This window comes from Malaclemys terrapin, chromosome 24, assembly GCF_027887155.1.
Source record: "Malaclemys terrapin pileata isolate rMalTer1 chromosome 24, rMalTer1.hap1, whole genome shotgun sequence".
In the NCBI taxonomy this organism is placed as follows: Eukaryota; Metazoa; Chordata; order Testudines; family Emydidae; genus Malaclemys; species Malaclemys terrapin.
Window position 1 is genome coordinate 10,083,907 of NC_071528.1, and position 23,573 is coordinate 10,107,479.

Below are 23,573 nucleotides of genomic sequence, written 5' to 3' on the forward strand. Positions count from 1 at the left end.
TCCCCGCAACTGAGCCTGACAGCAGGGAAGGGGGCGGAGTGACGGGCACCTCAACCAGCCCCTCCCCGCGCGCTTCACCGTATCTCACCCAATAGCAACGTCGCAGGGGCGGGGTCGCCTCGTTCCTCGAGCGGGTTGGCCGAAGGCCGGTGAGTGGCGTGAGCGCAGGCCATGGGCCTGCCTGATTCGGCGCGAGGGGTGGGCGGGCCCTGTCGGAGCGGCCTCTACCACTGAGGAAGCGCGGTGGGCTTGTTGTGCGGCAGAGAGGCCGGGGAGTAGCGGACGCCGCCGTCCGTCACGAGCGAGTCCACCAGTGGGCGCGGAGGTAGGGGCGGCCGGGGCCAATCAGGGAGGGGAGGGGGCGGGCGGCAGGTGCTGGCTGTGGGATATTGCCAATATCCACCCTCAGCCCCCTTTCCGCTTTACTCCCCCGCCCCCGGGCCGCGCCGCGCTGTGCTGCCTGGGAGCTGCGGGGCGGCCGCTGAGCAGGGACCGGAGACCGGCCGCGGGCTCAGGTAGGGCCCCGCCTGGGGGACGGGGAGTCACCTCAGCGGCCTGGCCTGGCCTCTGCGGCCTGGGGCCCGGGCTCCGCCGCCGGGGCCAAAGTTCCCCCCCCTCCCCGTCACGGGACCCGGGCCATCCGCTCCGCCTCCCCCGGCTCGGAGCAGCTGTTCTGCCGTAGCGGCTTCCCCCGGCCCTCCCGCCGCCCCCTGCTGGGGGCCGGGGCCTCGAGCCTGCGCCCTGTGGGGCCGGTGCCCCCTCAGGCGCTGCCCGCCCGGGGTGGGGGGGGGGGAGCATCCCCGTCCCGCTTTGTCTCGGGGGTGCCTCGCTCGCTGCTGCTATTTTAGGACCGTTAACTGCGCTGGCTGCGCGGAGCGCCCCCTCCCCACCGCCCGCTCTTCGGCTGGGCCAGGGGGGGCGCGTCCCGCCCCCGCGAGAGCTGGCGGATCGTCCCCAGTCTGCCCTGGGTGGGGGGTAAGGCTGGGAGAGCAGTGGGGGGCTGTTGGAGGAAGGATTGGCAAGCTGGGGGGGCGGGGGGGAGACGGTGGCGAGGGAGGCCCCCCCCCTATGTCTGTTAATGTCTTGTGAAAATGGGTGGGCGGTGGGTGGGCAGGATGTGCCAAGGCCCCAAATGTCTCTCGATGGGCCTGTGCAAGCCCCGGGTCTTTGAGGGAGGAGGGGGGGGGTGTGAGTGGGCTTGTGAACAGTTGTTACATGATGGAGGATTTATTGATGCGGCGAATAGTAAATGAGCTGGTAAGCGATTTACAGCAGGATTTTCCTCTGTGAAATGAGATGTTTGTGTCTGGGGGGGGGGGGGGGGGGTTTGCTTTTGGTAGCTGCAGACCGATCTGTGGTGTACTTTTAATATCTCACTAGTTCACCAGAAGCTCTTATTTAGTGGAAATGTGGGTTGTACTATTGTGGTACTGGAATTGGCACCGTCTAGGAGCAATATTTAGACTTTTAGGTTCTAATAATATAATCCCAGTGTTAATGGACATGTCCTTGTTTATATTTAGAAATTTTTGCCCTGCAATGTTTGCAGCACAAACATTGCAGCTCTGTGCTGCTGAATGAGAAAGTGAAAATGGTTCGCTGGGTAGTTTCCAAACTGATCCTGAGCTGGGAGTGGTCTGGAGAGGACTAGTTTGTTGGTCAGATAGTACTGTCCTCCCCTTGTTTCTAGCTGATAAATTGTGTTTTACAAATAACTAGAAATATATGAAATACTTTTCTGTCTCAGTGGTAGTATGTGATTACCAATAGATGGGGAGGTGGGCAATCTCTACGGTTGAGTGTGAATGAGTATGTGTGTCTTGTGGACAGTCTGTTAATTAAACTGTGATCTAGCCTGCCAAAAAGTTTGGTAGCCCCTGAACTGGAGAACTTGGATTCTTCGAGATGAAAGTGTTACATGGAGATGGAGGCACAACATTAACTGTGAAAAGTAAATTGGATTATACATATGCTTTTAGTTTTAAAGTGTTAAATTTGGGCAAAAACTTGGTTTTAGAATAGTTGTGTTTTTTCTCTGGCATTTTATATCTCTTGTAATGAACAAATATGTTGTTACACATATGGATATTACCTCAGTGTAAAATCCAGACCTCATAAAATTCAGTTAGCAACCCATTTCACAAAATGAGGATCAAACCTCATTAAAGAAGCTCTGCCAATTTGAAGTTCAGCCTGTTTTTTTTTTTTAAGTGTTAAAGGTTAGAGGTTCTGCTTTAGCCTTTGAGATTCCCTTCTACTTTTTGTAGCTTTATGTTCCCAGTTACCTGTTTTAAATATTTGTGTCCTGCTGCTGTGTGTGTTAATGGGAATGTCATATGTAAGATGCAGGAGGTAGTTGTCCCGCTGTACTTGGCACTGACGGGGGCTTAGCTGGATATTGTCTGGTTTGGGGCACCATGCTTTACGAAAGATGTGTCCAAATTGGAGAAAGTCCAGAGAAGAGCAACAAAAATGATAAAATGTATAGAAAACCTGACATGAGGAAAGATATTATTTAAAAAAAAAAAAAAAAACATGCCCAGGTGTGTGTGTGGTTTTTTTTTTTTTTTTTTTTTTTTAAAGTCTTGAGAAAAGAGGGCAGTGGGGGAATCTGATAACTCTTCAGATAGGTTAAGGACTATTATAAAGATGATGGTGATTGATTGATCTTCATGTCCACTGAAGGTAGGACAAGAAGTAATTTGCAGCAAGGGAAATTTAGGCTAGATATTGGAAAAATGTTCATACTTTTAAGGATAGTTAAGTACTGGAATAGGCTTCTAAGAGAGGTTGTGGAATCCCTGTCATTGGGGGTTTTTAAGAACTGGTTAGACAAAACAGCTGTCACAGATGGTTTAGGTCCTAAACCATCTCTGACAGGTGTTTGTCTAACCTGTAAGTATACTTGGTCCTACGTCTGCATGGGGGATGCTGGACTAAGTGACCCATCGAGGTCCCTTCTAGCTATACAATTCTCTGGTTTTGTTTTGAACTGAACTGCTGTTGGATCAGATGTAACGGAAATGTATGATAGCCTGCAACCCACACTAGGGTCTCATCCTTTACCACAGTAGTTCTCAACTTTCTAGACTACTGTACCCCTTTCAGGAGTTTGATTTGTCTTGCGTACCCCCAAGTTCCACATCACTGAAAAACTATTTGTTTACAGTATCAGGGGTAGCCGTGTTGGTCTGAATCTGTAAAAAGCAACAGAGGGTCCGGTGGCACCTTTATTTGTTTACAGAATCAGACAAAAATACAAAAGTATCACACTATTACTGAAAAATTGCTTTTCTCATTTTTACCATATAAGTATAAAATAAATCAAGTGAAATATAACTTTTACTTGCATTTCAATGTATAGTGTATATATAGAGCCATATAAACAAGTAATTGTATGAAATTTTAGTTTGTACTGACTTTACTATTGGTTTTTTATGTAGCCTATTGTAAAACTAGGCAAATATCTAGATGAGGTCATGTACCCCCTGAAAGACCTCTATGTACCCCCCAGGGCTATGCATATTCATGGTTGAGAACCACTGCCTTAACAGATAGGGTAGAAGTGTGGGTTACTTACTGATTTACAGATCATAGCAGGCACCTTGAATGATCAAAAAGAAATTCAGGTATTTTCCATATTCAAAACTTGAACTGTTCTTGTGGAATAACCTTTCGGGGGAATTTTAATGATTGGGAAAAACTGGTATAGCCAGCCTTAGTGGATAAGCACATTGGCTGTGTGATTTCTGGGAAATTTATCAGCAGTTATATAGTTAATGGTTTTCTGGTAGGATAATCAACTGATATGGTAAACGATGTCTTGGCATTTAAGTGGCCGTAATTAGGCTACAAAGTTTACACCTCATTAAGATGAATAGGGAAGTTCACACTTGGTGATGTTGTTTCAGTCTGTCTTCCTGCAGGCTGAGACAACCATGCATCAGTTAACACATTGTGGAGTGTCTTTGCAACCATAAGGGCTAGATACTTTTGAATGTTTTTTAATTAAATGGAAACACTGGGAACATAGAAAAATCTGGGAGACAATGAATGAGTTTCCCATCCCCTTCTCCACTGACTTTTGAATGTTTTGGGTTGAAATATAGAAAGTGCATTGTAGTAGCTGACCAATGTACTCCATTGGTTACCTGCTTGCATCTATGAGCAGCAATACATACAATATAATGTCCTTTAGCTGTCACCTATATTCCAAATTGAATTTCGCAGTCTAAGAGTGAGAGATTCATTTAATACGGTTAAAAGCCATTATGGTTTGCTGTAGCAATGCAGGATGGTGTTTGAATAATAGGTTTATAATCCATGTGCTGCATTATGTACTAAATCCTAATTTAAAAATTATTGCATGTAAAATCTGAATCTCAGATGTTAAAGCCAGTTTTAAAATACAAAGTAATGATTTATCTTTCTCATGGGCTAAGTACAAAATCCTCAATCACTAGTTTTCTTGGCAAATATTTTCTGTCACTGGTAACGTATACAGGAGGCCAGACTAGCTGGCCTTAAACTCTATAAATAGAGGTGTTTTTTAAAGTTTGTTGGATGAAACAAAAGTTTACACTACTCTTGGCCTGACTTCACAGGATTTCAGAGCAAAGGGATTAGCTGTAGTAACTACAGTGAGGATGCTATAAAGAAGGTAACACACTGTCTCCCAGTAGCAATGTACTTGGATATACTGTCTATAGCAGTGGCTCTCAATCTTTCCAGACTACTGTACCCCTCTCAGGAGTCTGGTTTGTCTTGCATAGCCCAAGTTTCACCTCACTTAAACACTCCTTATATACAAAATCAGACATAAAAATATGAAAGTGTCACAGCACACTATTACTGAAAATTTTTACCAGATAATTATAAAATAAATCAATTGGAATATAAATATGGTACTTAACATTTCAGTGTATAGTGTATATATAGAGCCATATAAACAAGTAATTGTATGAAATTTTAGTTTGTACTGACTTTACTATTGGTTTTTTATGTAGCCTATTGTAAAACTAGGCAAATATCTAGGTGAGTGGATGTACCCCCTGGAAGACCTCTGCGGGGTACCCCTCGTTGAGAACCCCTGGTCTATAGTAAACCATTGTTGAGAGGGATGGCATTTTACCATCTTGGATTTGTTCTACTGGGCTAATTCTGTTTGCTACTCAAGTTTTTTCTTAGTCTTGGACCAAATATTACCTGTTGTTTGCTCAATTTATGAATATGGCTGTAAGATTAGTTAACAAATAGGATATGGTGGTAGGATAAGTATTTAAGTTTATACTTGTATGGTTTAAAATCATATTTCATTTTATAAGTTGTGCAACTCCATAATTATGAACTTGTTGGATGGCTGAAGGCACTAGAAAATACACCTATGCTTTATTGTGCTGTTTTGGTGTAAGAAGATCTTTGGTCTTTCTGTGCTTAGACCATGGAGATGGTTTGCAACATTTCCTCTGCACTTTCACACCAATTACTTTGGGTGGCTAGTATATTCATTTTCCCTATCCCCAAAGAGACGAAACTGGTTCACAGATGTTATTTTTAAACTTGATTTTGGAGTCATTGTATTTGAAGCTGCAGTTTGGTGAAATACAAGGTAATCTTGTTTGCAGTTCAGAGTTCATCAAGAGCCTGCCTTGAAATGTTTGAGAACTAATGCTGCTAAGAATCTGCAAGCTAATGTGTAGAGCACTAGAAGAGAGCTCAGTAGGACTCAGGGGTCTTATGTCTTCCTATGATATTTTAAGAAATTTTGTGATGTCAAACAAATACGGCAATAGTTCATTGTTGGCCTAACAACCAGCATTTTCTTGCGTCATTAATGCATATATTAGGGTTTGAAGCTGTAGACTCGAGAGAACAGAGCTGCTTATTAAAGCTGAATTGGAGAACTTTATCTTCATAAGAGATTAAGGGAACAGGGATGCTGTCTTGCTGCCTTCTCTGTGAAATTTATGCTGCATATATTCGTGTCTTTGCTTTTGTTTTTTGTTCCTTTTGTATCGAAGGCACCTTTTTTAATATTGTTTTCTGAGAAACTAGCTTTCTTTGTTCCAGATTTTGTTTTAACTTTGGGTTTGATTTGCAACTCTTCCTACAACCCTAACTTTTAAAATATGTATATGAAATTGAAATTCAGGAAACAAATTTGTATAATGTCCATTTGAAAACTGTTTTTACATTTTTTTCCTCGCTGCAAAACTAATGTGTGTAAAAACTATCTTAATTCATACTAATTCAAATGCTTTTTGATGCTTTAAAGGTTTCTTCCACAATAGTATTTTACTGAGGTATATTTAAAGAGGCAAGTAGAATACACTCTGCTTCTAGGTCCCCTCTTTCTCTCCGCAGTCTTGTACTCATGCTCTGTCTTTTTCTGAGCTGATCATTTTCTGGCAATGCAGCTGCCGTAAAGCTTGGAATCTAGGTCAGTGTGTCACACCCATTGTAGGCAGGGCCTATGAGTATCTTGTATACGAGAGTGCAAATAAGAACTTGAGTTCATAGGACAGTAAAAGCATTTATTAAAATCTCATGCGATGAACAGTAAATATCTGAAGTTACAACCCCCCATAGACTACCAAAATCCAAATTGACCAAATTGCTGAAAATGTTATTGCAGGATTGTAATCATGGTAGGGTTGCTGAAGGTGGGCTGTTGGAGTTAATCTTTATGAAGCTATTCATCTGCTATAGGAGTTGCACTGAGTGGTGGAGTAATTAGGTTATAATAATGTAAAATTATTTCAGGTGCTATGATAGACAGGCAAACAGCAAAAAGAGACTGTAGATCACCTCATAACATTATTAAGTTTGCAGCACTCTAAACTCTGAATCAGGTGCTGTGGAAAGAACTTAAAATTATTGCTCTAAGTAGGAGTATAAGTAAGAGATGTACTAGACTTTTCAAGTTACCATGCCAAGGGGAAGAAGCTGCCCCTTGGCATTTGAAGTGGAGAATCCTGAGGGCTGGTCGACACTACAACGATAGGTCAGCTTAACTATGTTGCTTGGGGCTGTGAAAAAAATTCACACTCTATGCAGTGTAATTAAGATGACCTAAACCTTGGTGTAGACACTGCTCGGTCAACGTAAAAGTTCTTCCAAGCATCTAGGACAGGGGTCGGCAACCTTTCAGGAGTGCTGTGCCGAGTCTTCATTTATTCACTCTGATTTAAAGCCTCACATGCCAGGAATACATTTTAACGTTTTTAGAAGGTCTCTTTCTATACATCTATAATACAACAATAGTTTAGTTATATATGTAAAGTAAATAAGGTTTTTAAAATGTTAAAGAAGCTTCATTTAAAATTAAATTAAAATGCAGAGCCCCCCGGACTGGTGGCCAGGACCTGGGCAGTGAGTGCCACTGAAAATCAGCTTGCGTGCTGCCCTTGGCACGCATGCCATAGGTTGCCTACCCCGATCTAGGATAACTGCTTCTCAGAGAGGTGTATTTTACTACAATGATGAAAGAACCCCTTCTGTTGCTGTAGTGTCTACACTACAGTGTCTTGGCAGGGAACACTGTAACGTTCCTAGTGTAGACGTTCCTTCATGTTGTGGTGTTTGTATCCTGGCTAAGTTCATTATCTGAACTGCTTGCATTATGAAGAAACTAGGACCAGGGTTAAAGTATAGCACCCAGGGTAGCAATGCACAGTAGTGTTAGTTTAGGCTTTGTAACCCCTTCCTTTACTCTGTGTCAATGTTGCTTACCTTAGTGATTGTTTTGCCAATTTGGGCTATTCTTCAAATGCCTTTTGGTAACAAAAGATATTGAATCAGCAACAGCTACAAATTTGGGGCTACAAATTACTGTCTTGTGACAAAATTTGGGCAGTTTTACTTAGAGCCCTGCTGCTCCCCAGTTGCTGTTCTGCGGCCATCTGGTGGCCTTTTAAATGAACAGCTATTGGGGCACATTCACAGCTGGACCAAATACACCTTTCCCAATCAGCAAAAGCCATGTGGTATGTGCACTGTTGGGAACAGCGCCCCATTAGCCATAGCAAAGCAGAGCTTCTAACTGGCTGTGGGTTGGATGCCGTTGGACAGGGAAGCAGCCAATAGGAAGGCAGGGGTGGAGTATAAACCTGGAAGTGGCTTTCATGTGACTCAGTATAGTGGTGGCTGCTGTACCATTTTGCGAGCCTCTGTGTTTTTTGGTCTTTCAGTGATTTTTGGGGCTGCTTTGTGTTTATCCCTGTGCAATTGCTGTCAGCCTGAAGGCAATTCTTAGACCCGCAAACTGCTTTATTCTCTAAAGTGAGTATATGCAAATGAATACCATGCCTTGCACAAAGGCAGTTAACTTTGTATATATTTATGTTCTGAATCCTAACTCTTGGGTGTCCTCTGCATTAGGAGGAAAGGTGCTTCTTTCAGTTGAATTAGCTTAGTTGAACTACTTTAACTCAGTTCTTCTTGTCGGATGTGGGGCTTGCCAAACCAATTTGCAGCAGCCTCATCAGTGATGTGCAGAGCCCTAAGACCACCACCAAATCTGGTCTGAATCTAGTTATAGTGATGTGAGACATGTGGCTGTGACCAACAACAGACAATGTGGGATCCTTTCATTGGTCCCAGGGGTAACGGCTGGCTGCATGTTGATCCTTGCCTGTTTGAAATTGTTTCAGAAGAGCCCATTAGTGGTATGACAAATCAAAGCTGGCTACATGCATGGTCAGGTCAGTTATAAGATACTTATTTTTTGATGTCAGCTGCAGACCATTCTTCATGCCATGTCAGCAACACAGAGAAATCTGGCCATGGAAAGTGGGTCCACAATGGGTGCCTTGATGACAAGCACACTCTTGGGTGGTCAAAGAGGTTTGTGTATAGTGGTATACTTGGGTTTGCTCTGATCTTCTCAGACATTCTGGCTGTAGCATCCTCACAGTGGAGGAGTGATGTTGCATAACACATGGAGCCATGGTACTGGTGTGGGTCAAATTGTCCCAGTTACGATGCTCATGGTTGAGTTATAGTCAGCCAACTTGTTGTGAGACAAATGGAGCCAGACTAGAGCATAGAATTGTGCTGCAAAATAACAGGGCTAAACTGGGTGATTGCAGAGTTTGAACATTTACTCATGAAGTGAAGACCAATTTGCTTAGAAGGTTATGTGATCTCACCTTAGCTGCAGTTTTCCTCAGGTAGTTAAGATGTGTGTGGGATCTATCCAAGGTTATTCTGAGGTAAACTGGGTGGGATTCCTGTTTCAACAATTTCTGTTGTTTAACTCAATTGAAAACCCCAGTTAACCCCAATCGAGTTGAGTTGTCTCAGCTGAACTAACTCAACTGAAAAACTCCCCACCCCCCCCCCTTCCCCCATCTAGACAATGTCTTGGCTATGGAGTGAGCTAATGGGACTATTGCAGTATGCAGTTACCTGCAGTTGGGACTGCACCTGGTCCTAGATTTGGTCTATTTATGAGGCTGCTGCTTCCCTTTATTCTGTTAAACCTCTTTAGGCTTTCACATATTTCCTGTAATTTTAGGGGAGAGTAATAGATATTAATTCCTTTTGGATCTGAGTATGAATTTAGTTGAAATAAACTCTACAGTCCTGCTTCTTATATTGATAAGATAGTATTTAGTAATTTTATTTTACTATAAGTTACATTGCGGTCACAGTTAGATTAAAATGTATAAAGCACTTTCTGCTTTTAAACAGCTGCTTTGTTTGTGGTTTCAACTTTACGTGGTTTTACTTCATGTTGAAGTAATGTTTAAAGAACTGTACATTGTTCTTGCCATATTCAAAAGGAAGCTGTTGAAGGAATTGCAGCTATTAATGTAACCTTGCATTATTTTACTCATATCTCATTCCCTGCTCAGTTTCAGTATGGTGAAATCCACAATTTCTGAGACTTCCTCATGGGTTTCCCTGTTGCTGTATTTTATGCAATTTTGAACTTTCTTGAAAGGAAAAAATAAAAAAACCTAGCTAAATAAAGTGAAATAAATCTAAAGAGCTGTTTTGCATTTTCACACCAAGTGCGTACACAAGACAGATGCCAAAAAGAGAACAGGTATTTAGAAATTTGGTCACTCTTTTTAGTGTACGCACAGGAGGAGGGCTCCCAGGATCTTTAGCCAGGTTCTTTGAATATTAACCTGATCCTGAATAAGTAACACATGATGTAGTAAGTTAACATTTTATTGTAACATTGCCTTCCTAAAAAGTGTATTAAAAAAAAAATCCACACCCCCTTTAAAAAAAAAAAAATCCAACAAACAAAACAAAAAACTTGTGCAGGCAGACAGATACTTAATAGTACTAAGAGGTGAAAACTTCAATTGTTTATCTTAGTGGGCAACTAACTTTAAAGCCTGATCATGGTTACTTAATTGGTAACCTAACCTTTAATTGAAAATCTTAAGAAATTTTAGTGGATTATCTATCTAGATCTAGATATTAAAAAAAAAAAAAGGGGGGGGGGGAGACTTGGACCAATGTAACTAAATAGGTATAAATCATGCTTAAACCGAGTTAGTTATTGAGCTAACCTAAATCAGTATAACTGCAGGTACATTATTAGTTTGCATCAGTGTAACTAAAATCAATGTTATGCCAGTACAAGTTTTTCTGAAGCCTGTTAACCGAGGCTTGGTTTACATTTAGTATGGGTATTCTACTGTTGAGAATAGCCCACTTCCACTTTCATTGAATTGTCTCGTTAGCACTGATCCCCCAGTTGGTAAGGCAACTCCGATCTTTTCATGTACTGTGTATATATACCTTCCTACTGTATCTTCCACTCCATGCATCTGATGAAGTGGGTTTTAGCCCACAAAAGCTTATGCACAAATAAATTTGTTAGTTTCTAAGGTGCCACAAGTACTACTCATTGTTCTTGTATACACTGAACACGCTGAAATTCTCCCTGCCCTTGCATTAGCAGCAGTGGAGGTTCACCAATAATATTGATGGTAGGGTACTATTATCAGCGGAGCTTCTGCAGCTGCTGACATTTTAATGACTTATTACTATTTATTATTTGTATTACAATAGCATCTAGAGGCCTTGACTAAGATTAGAACTGCATTGTAGAAACATAGCAAGGCAGTTCCTACTCTAAAAAGTTTGCCTCCTATATTTGTCTATTTAAATTGTAAAACAGAGGCACAGAAAGGGGAAGTGACTTGCCCAAAGTACTGCAGAAGGTTAATGGGAGGTGAGATTAGAGCGGGGGTGTCTCTGGGCTCCCAGTGCAATGCTTTAGCATTAAGCCATGCTGCCACTGACTCTCATCTAGACATGCTTGAATCCGGGTTAGACGACACATGGTAAAAATGCTAACAGCAAATCTACACTATTGCTCCCACTGTTATAACTGTTGCCTTGTTAAAACAGGAAAATATACAGGCATAATAATAATGCTGTATTAGTACTGGTGTAACTCCCTATGTGGACATACTTATTCTAGAATGAGCACCTTTTTCTGAGTTAGTTTGTCACTAAGGCACCTTTTGAAGAAACAACATGAAACTGACATAATTGACAGTTTCACTGCTGCCTGCAGGTTTGGAGTAGCAGCAAGGAAACTGACCAGGCTTGTTTAGTCTGCTCTGCTGCTGTTTGGAAAAACTACCAGTTAGAGCAATCACAGGAGAACTGATTGTCTGCAGACTAGGGAGGACAACACTGCATTGCTTACCAGTTGTTCATAGTATCAGAGAGACCTTTCCAAATGTGAAGTCAAGCAACTTAATTTTTTCAAAAAAAGAACAGGAGTACTTGTGGCACCTTAGAGACTAACAAATTTATTAGAGCATTTTTATTTAGAGCATATTTGTTAGTCTCTAAGGTGCCACAAGTACTCCTGTTCTTTTTGCGGATACAGACTAACACGGCTGCTACTCTGAAACTTGTCATTAATTTTTTCAAGTCATTATGTTGAAGGGGCTTCAGCCCATTTCAGATATTGCTGTGATGTGTGAAAAAATAAAATCTTTAATAGATCTGGTTGGATTGGTGCATACTAATTCTCATGGAAAAACAAAATTGTCAGGTAAGGAGTGAACTTGCTCATCCAGCAACCTGGATGGCAAAATTAGACGGGATGCTTTAAATATCTGTTCGGTTTCATGCTTTTCACTGTACAAAGCTGCAAAGCTTGAATTGCAAACAATGTGGGGATGTTCAAATGCCAAAATACTTGACTTGAAACTGGAAAAAAGTTCTGTTAAGCTTTTTTTCAAAAGTTGCAAGTTGAGCCTACATCATTAGTATTTATTTATGTGAACTAATAACAGATCAGTAAGGTGAGTGTACATGGTGGGTAACCTCCATTACTGAAGAGTACAAGACATACCTTAAGGAAGAAGGTCTGAGTGCAATGTACTTTTTTTTTAGCCTTAGAACTAATACATATTCTGTAGTTCGTGTGTGTGTGTGTGTGTGCGCGCGCACTTCTTGTATGAGAGAAGAATCTTAAATTTTCAATTATCTGAGCTATTTAGACTTGGCATTGTTATATCTAATCACCTTCTCATGTTTTTCAGTAATTGGGGTTCCTTGTGTTCTTTATTTCAAGTTAGAGCAAATTGTTCTTGGACTAGATACACCTGTCTCCTTTAAAGGTGTATAATTCACTGTTTTCAGATTCTTTAGGTAATGTAATGAGCTGTGAACGTTAATTTTCTTAATTGTTGATGGCACTTCCACCAGACTTTGACAAGTGCAGTGATGTTTGTTGTCTGCATTGATTAGATTAAGTGGTTAGTAGGTTCAGTGCTCTGTAATAAAAGGACAGTTGTACTGAAGAACGCCAATAGTCTTGTATCTATTCTTAAGTGAGTACAAACTGCAGTTAGAGGCTGTTAGGGGATTTTTTTTTGATGGGAGGAACAGATAAGCTCCTCGAAGGCCTTAATATTTTGCATTGCATTGTTACTCCTCTCTAGAGAAAAGGTATGTTTCTTCGCAGCTGATGCTGCTAAGGCCTGGTCTAGGCTACAAAGTTAGGTCTATGTAAGCTGCCTTGTATCAACCTAGTTGTGCATGCGTCTAGACTTAAATGTGTCTCCCACAAATGGAAGTGCTCCGTTACAGCGACGCAGTAACCGCATCATCACCCTGAGTTCCACTATGGATGTGTATGAGGAACCGGAGTCACAGGCTCCTGCCGTGACCATTGAGGAGGAGGAAGATGGGGGAGGGCCCTGCTGTGCCACAAACCAGGATCTGTTTGAGACTCTACCGCTGTCTAGTCAGTCCCAGTAGCTGAGCACGAGTGTGCCTGATGCAGGAGAAGGAACCTTGGGTAAGTGTGTAAATGTATTTCCTATTACAATAATGTACTGATGGTGCCCCCAACTTAACAAGAAACAGCTATCAACTTTTTATTTATTTACTCACGTTAGAAGAGGTAGTGGTGAAACGAGTGGGTAAAATTGTTATCTGCTTCATGTTCCCCTGTAGAGCTGGGTGAATGGCTTGCTGGCTGGCCATGTGGAGCAGTTTGTGTACACAAGGATGATCCTTGAATCCTGAGAGGTTTCGATTAAACTTTCAAGGAAGTACTCTGAAATCTCTCAAAGGTTTATAGGGATGGTAGCCTTATTTCTTCCTCCGCGATAGGACATTTTCCTGTGCCACTCATAGGCACCAACTTTTCCTGGCGCCAGTGGGTGCTCGACCTCCCTCCCCCCGCCCCGCCCCCATTCCAACCCCTTCCCCAAAGTCTTCGCCCCCCTCTGCCCCACTAGACCCCTTTCCCAAATCCCGGTCCCGCCTCTTCCCCGAGTGCGCCGCGTTCCCCCTTCCTCCTAGCGCTTGTCGCCACAAAACAGCTGTTTTGCAGTGGGAAGCCTGGGAGTGAGGGGGAGAAGCAGGGAAGGTGCACTCAGGGGAGCATGCGGAGCGGAGGTGAGCTGCCGGTGGGTGCAGAGCCCCCACCAATTTTTCCCCATCGGTGTTCCGGCCCTGGAGCACCCACGTAGTTGGCATCTATGGTGCCATTCACTCAATGATAACTTTGGCAGACACCATTGTAATAAACAGGCTAGTTGAATATGGGCCTGGGCAGCTCTGGTACGCCAGCAACAGCTGTGCTCTGTGCCTTTGTCATACTCAGGAGTGAGATGCCAGCTAACATCACCACTGCCTGTGGAAAATGGTGTCAGTTTCCAGTGCAAATGCCCAATACTCATATATTTGTGCAACAGCCTCCTCATTTTCCCTCACTCCTGGCAAGCACTCCAAAGCAGAAGTGTCAGAAGCATTTCTTGTTTAAAATTTTAGGTGATTGAGGGACGGAAGTTCTGTGTCTTAACTTTCGCTTTCTGTTGTGACTCTACTGACAATGGTACTTCTGCGTTTTACCTGTAGCTGCAGCTGCTGTTGCGACCTTGAGGGATTGCCCTTCCACAGCCGCGGAGCATCTGAGCCATATAAGGAGCAGAAAGAAGAGGACTTGGGATGACCTGTTCAGTGAGATCCTGCAAGCCAGTGCTGCATCAGACCACAAGCAGAGGGCTTGGAGGATGAATATTGCAGATTTTGTGGAGAAAGGCCCAGGTGTCCTGTCAGAAAAAGGAGAGGGAGATTCATCAGGACATAATGAGGCTTTTCTAGCAGCAAACACAAGGTTCAACAGTCCCAAGCTTGCCTCTCTTTGCAGTCCATTGAGAACTCCATTATAGCACCTCCCTACACCCCCCTCCACATTCCATGTGGCATCAGGGGCCCCGTCCCTCCCCTCCATGCCAGGGGACATTCAGGACAACCACACAGCTTTACATGTGCTGACTTGTTAGAGCTGCAGTTGCTGTATGTGTAGCTAAACTTGACATGTATGTTGTTTCCCTTCTTAAGCTGTGTTCCATAAATGTATTAAGTTTTTAATGTATCTGCTTTCAACTTGCACAGAATTTTTTTTGTAGTGGTTTTGTTACTCAATAAAATTCTATTGTTTGGAAAATAATTAATCTTTATTAGTTCTCACATGGTACAGAATGCCTAGCGGTACTGAAAGCGCACACATTTGTTTTAGTGATGCACAACTCATAGCATCAGTGACAAAAACAGTTTTGCGGTACTTGCTGTATGTTTGATTAATAGATGCATTGTCAGCATTACATTCATAGTTGTACACCAAGTACCATGCAATTCCAAACAGGCCCCAAAACAGCAGGGCCAGGTAAAGCATAGTACACCACAGTACATTACTGTGACTCACTGTTTAGTGTTTGTTCAAAGGCTTCCCTGAACCATGTATTTCCTCATTGAGCTCTTCTAATAGCCCTTGTGCCTGGCTGTTCAAACTCGGGAGACAGCCTTTGCACCTTCACCCTGTGGCAACTTTTCCATCTTTGCTTCACAGCTATGCAGGAGGTTACAGCAGGCAGCTATAACCATTGGCAGAGTGTTGTTTTTTTTTTTCTTCACTGAGGTCCACTTTTGTGAGTAAACCATGCCAGTGGCCCTTCAATGTACCAAAATCACATTCAATTGTCACTCTGCTCCTGCTGAGCTGGTGGTTGAATCTTTCCTTGGTGCTTTCAAGGTGGCCGGTGTACGGCTTCATGAGCAAGGGGGTAGCCTAGGCCTCCAGGATCACCACTGGCATTTCAACATCACCAATGGTAAACTGCTGGTCGGGACAGATGAAAGTCCCTGCTTTTAGCTTTCTGAACAGTTCAATGTTCTTAAAGGTGTGGGTGTCATGTACCTTCCCCTGGCCAGCCAGCACTGATGGTGGTGAAGCATCCCTGGTGATCCACCAATGCTTGCATGAGTATAGAAAAGTAGCCCTTTCTGTTTATGTATTCTGTGGCAAGGTGGTCTAGTGCCATCTATTCCTTCACTGCAGTTCAGGAACTTCATTGCTGCAAATTCATCCTCTGTTCTGACCGTTGCCTAGAATCACAGTCCTGCATAGCAGAAGACAATTAATGGCCCTGCACATTTGCATGGAAATGGCCCTCACAGTGGATTTTCTAATTCCAAAATGACTTTCCACTGACCTGTAGCAATCCAGGATTGCAGGTTTCCACAGTGTGATCATTGCTCACTTTTCCACTGTCAGTGCCGCTCTCATTCTGGTCTCCCTGTGCCGGTGGGCTGGGGGCAATCTTGATGCACAGATCCAGGAGTGTGGCCTTGTACATAAGAAAATTCTGCAGCCGCTGCTCGTCATCGCAAGCCTGCATTACGATGTGATCCCACCAGTCAGTGCTTGTTTCTTGTTTTTAGAATCAGCACTCTACCATCTGCAGCTGTTCTGTGTACACCAACAGCAGCCATGAATTGAGTATTGCTGTGTCCCAGAGAAGTCTGGCCTCCACAAAATCATCATGTTTCCCCAGTGATTTGGTTTTTGTGGGTCTGCAAATGCTGGAGGATTGTGCGTCCTGTGCTTGCAGCAGTCATGACAGCAGTGCAGAGCTGTGCAGGCTTCGGTTAGATGAGGAGGCCCATGAGGGTCCAGGGGATTTTTAAAAAGGCATGAAAACCATGGGATATGGATGACATTATGGGATGGAGAAAGTTGATGCTGGGAAGTTGACCCTTTGCTACTAGTCACTCATGGCTGGGAGCTCATGTTCAGCTGATTATTCACCACAACCCCCAAATCTTTTTCAGTCACTGCTTCCCAGGATAGAGTCCCTCACTGAGTATGGCCTGTGTTCTTTGTTCCTAGATATTTACATTTAGCTGTATTCAAACATACATTGTTTGCTTGTATTCAGTTTACCAAGTGATGCAGATCACTCTGAATCACCAACCTGTCGTCCTCGTTGTTTACTACTCCCCCCCCCCCCCCCCCCCAACGTTAAAAAGTGTAGGGCCAAGAACCTGCCGGACCCACTGGATGCACACCTGCTTGATGACATCCTGTTTACAATTACATCTTGAGACCTATTGGCCACTTTTTATTCGTTTAATGTGTGCCATGTTAACTTTACATAGTTCTAATTTTTAAATTCATGTTGTGTGGTACCAAGTCAAATGCCTTACAGAAATCTAAATGTTACATTAACACTGTTACCTTTATCAACAAAACTTGTATTCTCATTTAAAAAAAAAAACCCAAGTTAATGTGATAGGATCTATTTTCCATAAACCCATGTTGATTTGCATTAATTACATTACCCTCCTTTTATTCTTTGAGTCCCATATCAGCCACTCCATTATCTTGCCTGGGATCGATGCCAGGCTGACTGGCCTATCATTACCTGGGTCATCCCATTTATAATTTTTAAAAATTGGCACAGTATTAGCTTTTTTTTCCAGTTCTCTTGAATTTCCCTAGTTCTCCAAGACTTTTTGAAAATAAGCACTAATGGTCCAACAAGCTCCTTAGCCAGCTCTTTTATAATTCTTGGATGCGAGCTATCTGGACCAGATGATTTAAAAATGTCTGACTTCAGAAGATTCTGTTTAACATCCTCTAGAGACACTAGTGGAATGGAAAGAGTGTTATCCTCTCCACATGATGAGACTCTATCATCTGTTTTTCCCCAAATACAGAACAGAAATACAGTAACTCTTCACTTAAAGTCATCCCAGTTAACGTTGTTTCGTTGCTGATCAGTTAGGAAACGTGCTCGTTTAAAGTTGTGCACTGCTCCCTTCTAATGTCATTTGGCAACCGCCTGCTTTGTCCACTGCTTGCAGGAAGAGCAGCCCGTTGCAGCTAGCTGGTGGGGGCTTGGAACCAGGGCGGACCGGCAACCCGCGCATCAGCTCCCCGCTCCCCGAGGTTCCCTGTGCAGCAGCTGCCCAGCAGGCTAGCAGTTGCAGCTGTCCCTCTCCCCACTGCCATGTGCTGCTCCTGCCCTCTGCCTTGGAGCTGCTCCTCAAGACTCCTGCTTGCTGTGTGGAGGAGAGGGGAGGAAGAGGGGGGAGGGGGCTAATGTCAGGGTGTCCCCCTGCTTCTGCACCCTGCTTACCCCATCTTCCATAGAGCAGGGGGGACACACGACAGGGCTCAGGATGGAGGGAGCTTGCTGGCAGCAGCTGCGGTCTCAGCAAGCTGATCTAATTAACAAGGAAGTGTACTTAAAGGGGAAATGCGCATCTGTCTCTCTCACACATGGTGTGTGTGTCTGTCTGCGATGCAGTCTCCCCTCCCTCCATTCCTGCTGCTTTGTAGAGTGAGAGAGTTAACCCTTGAGGGCTCAGCTACTTGCTAGTTCATTAAGACATTCCCTGGGAAATATCCCACCCTCTGACTCCTCCACCTCAACCAAACTTCACAATCATCATCACTGTGTACCAGTATTAAATTTTGTTTAAAACTTATAGTGTGTGTGTGTGTGTATATATATGAATGAGTCTTTTGTCTGGTGAAAAAACAATTTCCTGGAACCTAACCCCCTCATTTACATTAATTCTTATGAGGGAAATTGGATTTGTTTAACATCATTTTGCTTAGTCGCATTTTTCAGGAACATAATGACAACGTTAAGTGAGGAGTTACTGTATTTATTGAATACTTCTGCCTTGTCTGTGGTGTTGATAATTCTACCATATCCATCTAGTAATGGACCAATACCACTGGAAAAACTTTGTAAACTCACAACTTGCACATGCTCAGTAGAGACTTCGTAAAGTTTAACAACTAAAATCTCCATTGACTCCATCTGCATTGAGGATACTCCGGCATCTCCCAGATCCTGTGTATGACTGGACTGGGTATGTGTCATCCTGGCAGAGTGACTGAGTGTGCTCCAGCACAGGGCTACAGAGCTGAGAATGACTTTCCCTGTAATTGATGCTCTGCCCCAGGAAGGGGCAGATATTGGAAATGAGAGCATGGAGTTTGTCTTCTGTGTTCTGTGACCACCCTCAACTTGCTGTCTCTCAGGTAGCAGAGCGGGGACAGAAGGCAGACTAGGGCTTGGGAAAGGAGTGGATTGAGACAAGGATACTAGTGGGACTGGGACTGGCTGGCAAGGAGACTGAGAGCTGGGGAGAATGACAGACTGGGGTGCGAGCTGTGGGGGGAAGATGGGACTGGGAGGAGGGTAAGGAAATCTGATGAGGGGGCATGGGGGGAGACTCACTGATTCCTAGTGGCAGGGGGAAATGGGCACAGGGAGAAACAGTTCTGACAAGGAGTTAGGATGGGGGAGAACTGGGACAATGTGCAAGTGAGATGTGGAAGACTGAGATTGGATGAAGACCCCAGGAAGGGAGACTGGGGCTGAAAGCAAGTGTGGGGGAGAGGCAGACCGATAGGATGAGGAACGAGGAGAGGGGAACTGCTACTGAGTAGGCAAGGAGACTGGGATGACAAACCTGATGAGTGGGGACGGAACTGGATGTGCAAATCTGAGGAGGAATGCAGATGCTCTAGTGTGAGGTTTGCCATATGCTCTTTGGTTGTCCGCAAACTTTAGTCACCACTGGAAGGTGCTAATGACAAACTTGTGCTCCTCCATATTGGCCTTGCTAAAGGTCATTATGCTTTTGTCATCAGCATATGTGCACCAATAGTGATCCATCCAGATGAGGATAAGGAGGATTTCTGCCAAAACCTTGATAGCAGCATCAGGGTGGTCCCATGTAATCTCTAGGTGATTTTAATGGCGGGACTGGTCGTGACTATACATCATGGGGCAATGTGATAGGTCATCATGGAGTTGGTAACGCGGGCTCTCACAGCTTGCTAATACTTTCCAAATGCAATGAATACAACCTTGTTATCACCAACAGTGTTTCAATAGGCCAATAAGCATAAGATGACCTGGATGCATCCTTGTTTAAAACACTGATGTGATCGGTTACATTATTGTTTGGTGAAGAGATCTCCAATGTCAGACTCACTCGTGTCATGAGAGGCTTCAGCTGCTGGTCAGAACATAAATTTATAAGAAGTCAACTGTCTTTCAGTACTGCTCTCAAGCAACATAGACAGCAACTAGTGGGGGGAAAAATCAATATTTCAAGCCTGGAAAACTGAGACAAACAGTTTTAATTCCAAGAGAAAATCATGGAAGTATTTCCCTCAGTTATAGCATTCTCAGTGGATGTTGAGGCATGCTGGAAACATTTTTGGGACACTACATATTATATGGCTGGTGAAGTTCTTGACTTCATGAAGAGGAAACATCAGGACTGGTTTGATGAGGTTGATCCCGAAATATGTCTGCTCTTGAATTCACTGCATGCTATCCATTGAACACGTAGCAGACAGAGATTCAGTATCCAGGAAGGCTGATTATCATCAAGCAAAACAGATGGTTAGACCAGACTTTGGCAAATGAAAAGCCCATGGTGCGAAAAGAAAGCAATGGAATTAAAACTGGCAGCAGACAACGAAGACACCAAAAACATTTTTGCTGGCCGTAATGCTGTGTATGGCCCCAAGTGCAATGGGATAACCCTCATACAAACTGTGGACTGCAATAGACTCTTAGGGCTGGTCTGCACTAGAAAACTCGATTGACCCCGGTATGTTGCTCCGGGGTGTGGAAAAAAATCCACACCCCTGAGAGCTGTAGTTGAGCCGACCTAAATTTGTGTATGTGGAGGAGATGGATTACCTACACCGATGGGAGAACCTCTTCCGGTGGCATAAGCTGTGTTGCTGTAGCTTTTCAAGTGTAGACCAGCTCTTACTTGACAAAGAAAACTTGACTGAAGGATGGAACATTTTAGTTAGCTTCTCCATCACCCTCCCAGTGCTTCTGAGGAATCAAGCAATGCTCTTCTACAACTCCTATTAAAAGAACTTGTGCTTGTCCCCCGCCTTATGAGAGACCATAATAGTAATCATGCAGATGTCATAAATGAAACCACCTAGACCAGATGTCTTTCCAGCAGAGATCTATCACAGTGCAAGGCACCTCACATGGCGCTCCTGCGTTACCTGGGAATGAGAATCGATGCCACAGGATTTCAGGGATGCCAGCATTGTTCACCTCTATAAATGTAAGGGTGTCAGGGCAAACTGCTAATCCCTGTAGCTCTTCCCTAGTCTCTATTGCTCAGAAAATTCTTGTAGGGGTCAGACTAAATATAGTGAATACCTATCTTGTGAAAACCATCCTCCAGGACTCTCTGTGGATGGGGCACTATAGACATGATCATCACAGCCCCCTAGGTTTAGGAAAAGAGCTGGGCGCAAAACCATGATCTTTGTATGGTGTTTGACATAGCTAAAGCTTCTTACTTTGTAAATTGTGAGGGACTCTGGAAACTTTTGTTCATATTCGGATACCTTGCAAAGTTTTTCTGTCATTTGGCCCTTCCATAATGAGGATGATGGTCACAGTGGTGGAAACTAGTGAGAGATCGGACCCCTCTCCAGTCACCAGTGGCTCTAAGCAAGGTTGCAGGCTGGCTCCCACACTTTTACATCCTTTTTTTTGGGCTATGCTCATGGATTAATTTCATGACACTGATAGAGGATTTATCTATTCACGCTGCTGAGAAGTTGCTCAATCCGGAGTGCTTCTGTGTTTGCACAAAAGTGGCAGATTTACTCATTTAAGGGGCTTTTATTTGCTGAGTGAGCAGCCAGTGTATAATCATCAATTGATGACATTTAATTTATAACTGATCACTTTGCTTGTGCAATCAGTCATTTTGGCTTCACAGTCAGCCTAAAGAAAACTGAAATACTGTACCAACCTGTGCCTGGGGATGTGCACGCCTACCCAGTTATTAAGATCGATGACGTGCCTCATAAGTCTGTGGACAAGTTTTGCTATCTAGAGAGTATGCTGTCTCAGAATGGTACTATTGATATTACTCACCATATAGCCAAGGCCAGGTCTGCATTTGGAATGCAGTCACACTGCCTATAGAATGATGGAGTTGTCAACATAAGCACTAAACTAAATGTTGGCAGTGTTGTAGTAGTAGTAGTAAGTAGTGTCGGTCCCAGGATATGAAAGTCACAAGGTGGGTGAGGTAATCTTTTATTGGACTGACTTCTGTTGTTGAAAGAGAGACCCACCTTGTTTCTCACTAAACTAAATGTCTATAGGGCAGTTGTGCTTACAAACGCTTCTGTATGGTTGTGAGACATGGACATTGGGTCACTGCCGCATTAGGAAACTTGATCAGTTAAGTCTGGTCTCTTTGCAGTGTCAGATGGGTGGGACAAGATTCCCAATATCAAAATCCTTAATTGTTGTTGCATGTCTGACATACAAATTATGCTCATAAAAGTTCAGCTGTGTTGTCGAGCAATCTCATTTGACTCGAACAGCCAAGTGGTCCGCTAAAGCCAGCCACCCAGTCTCATGGTGGCCAATGCAAGCAATATAAAGACACTCTGAAGCTAAACTTGAAAGCATGTCAGGTTTACCCCCCAACAACTGGAAAGCAACAGCCATGAGAGGGCAAGGTGGCAGGAATTTTTCATGTCATAGAATCATAGAATATCAGGGTTGGAAGGGACCTCAGGAGGTCATCTAGTCCAATCGCCTGCTCAAAGCAGGACCAATGCCCACACAGATTTTTGCCCCAAATGGCCTCTCAAGGATTGAACTCACAACCCTGGGTTTAGCAGGCCAATGCTCAAACCACTGAGCTATCCCTCCCCCCCCTACCATTAACCGCTTTGAAGCAAGGCACATTACATGATGTGCAATACACGAAGAGCACAAACAAGGGTACAACAGCCTGCCGTGGTCTTGGACAATTTTGTCCGTCCCACATGTAGCTGTCTGAGGTTCTTGCGTTGGTCTGACCTTGCATATGGGTTCAACTAAAACGTTTGCTGAATCTTCATACGTTGATGTTGCATGAGACTCCATTATCACATAGGGACAAACAGCAAGTCAGCTAGCAGAATGTGCGGCGTTCACGCGTGTGTGTTTTGTTTTATTAAAAAAAAAAAAAAATGGTAGAACTGGTTTGTTGTTTGTTTTTCTCTCTCCCCAACTAAACTTTCTTCAGTCTAATCAGTCCCTTGAAAGGTCCAGCCATATTTCAACTAGATCTGGTGTTTTTGCAACAGATCAGAGACATGGTCACTCACCATTACTGCTAATAAATGGTTTGGTTTAGCTCAGTGATACTCAGACTGAGGTTCATCAGCTGCAAGTGGCTCTTTAATGTGTCTCCTGCAACTCTTTGCAGCAAATGATATTAAAACACGTGATTTAATTATTAACCAATAAGCGTGCTTTTACTGTGTTGTTAACCAATTGTAGTTGATATAATACTTGGCCAGTCATTTTGCTGTGAGAAATATATATACACTAAACATTTCACCAGTTATGCTGTTTAAATGTGAATATATTGTACTATAGTAAATGAAATAATGAATTCACACTACTGTGGCTCTTTTGGGTAATGTTGAAGGTGAATTTGGCTCCTGAACCACTGAGGTCTGGGTATCACTGGTTTAGTTTGTGTCCAGCAGTTTTGGGACACTGTGAGCTCATTAGCACATCCATACCTATTTTATACCTAATCATGTGTGTATCTGGGTTAGCTATCCCATAGCAAACTTCTAACCCATAGGGGATAAAGTGCCTGCAGGACATGCACACAGGAGCATCATCAGCCCATGAAAACCATGCATTCTGGGGATGGCCTACCACACAATGCCAATAAATGGTTACAGACTTGGTTAAAAGTTG

The 23,573-nt window shown here is 43.4% G+C and overlaps 1 protein-coding gene across 3 annotated transcripts in view; it reads left to right on the forward strand.

Moving 5' to 3' along the window:
* The first annotated feature begins 403 nt into the window (after positions 1-403).
* KDM4B (lysine demethylase 4B) overlaps positions 404-23,573 on the forward strand; it is a 166,643-nt gene continuing 143,473 nt past the window's right edge. The window contains exon 1 of one of the 3 annotated variants that reach the window (XM_054013447.1): positions 404-515. The gene's annotated coding sequence lies outside the window, so the exon portion shown is untranslated. The remainder of the gene's footprint in view (positions 516-23,573) is intronic. The other 2 variants (XM_054013446.1, XM_054013448.1) reach the window with 2 other exon arrangements.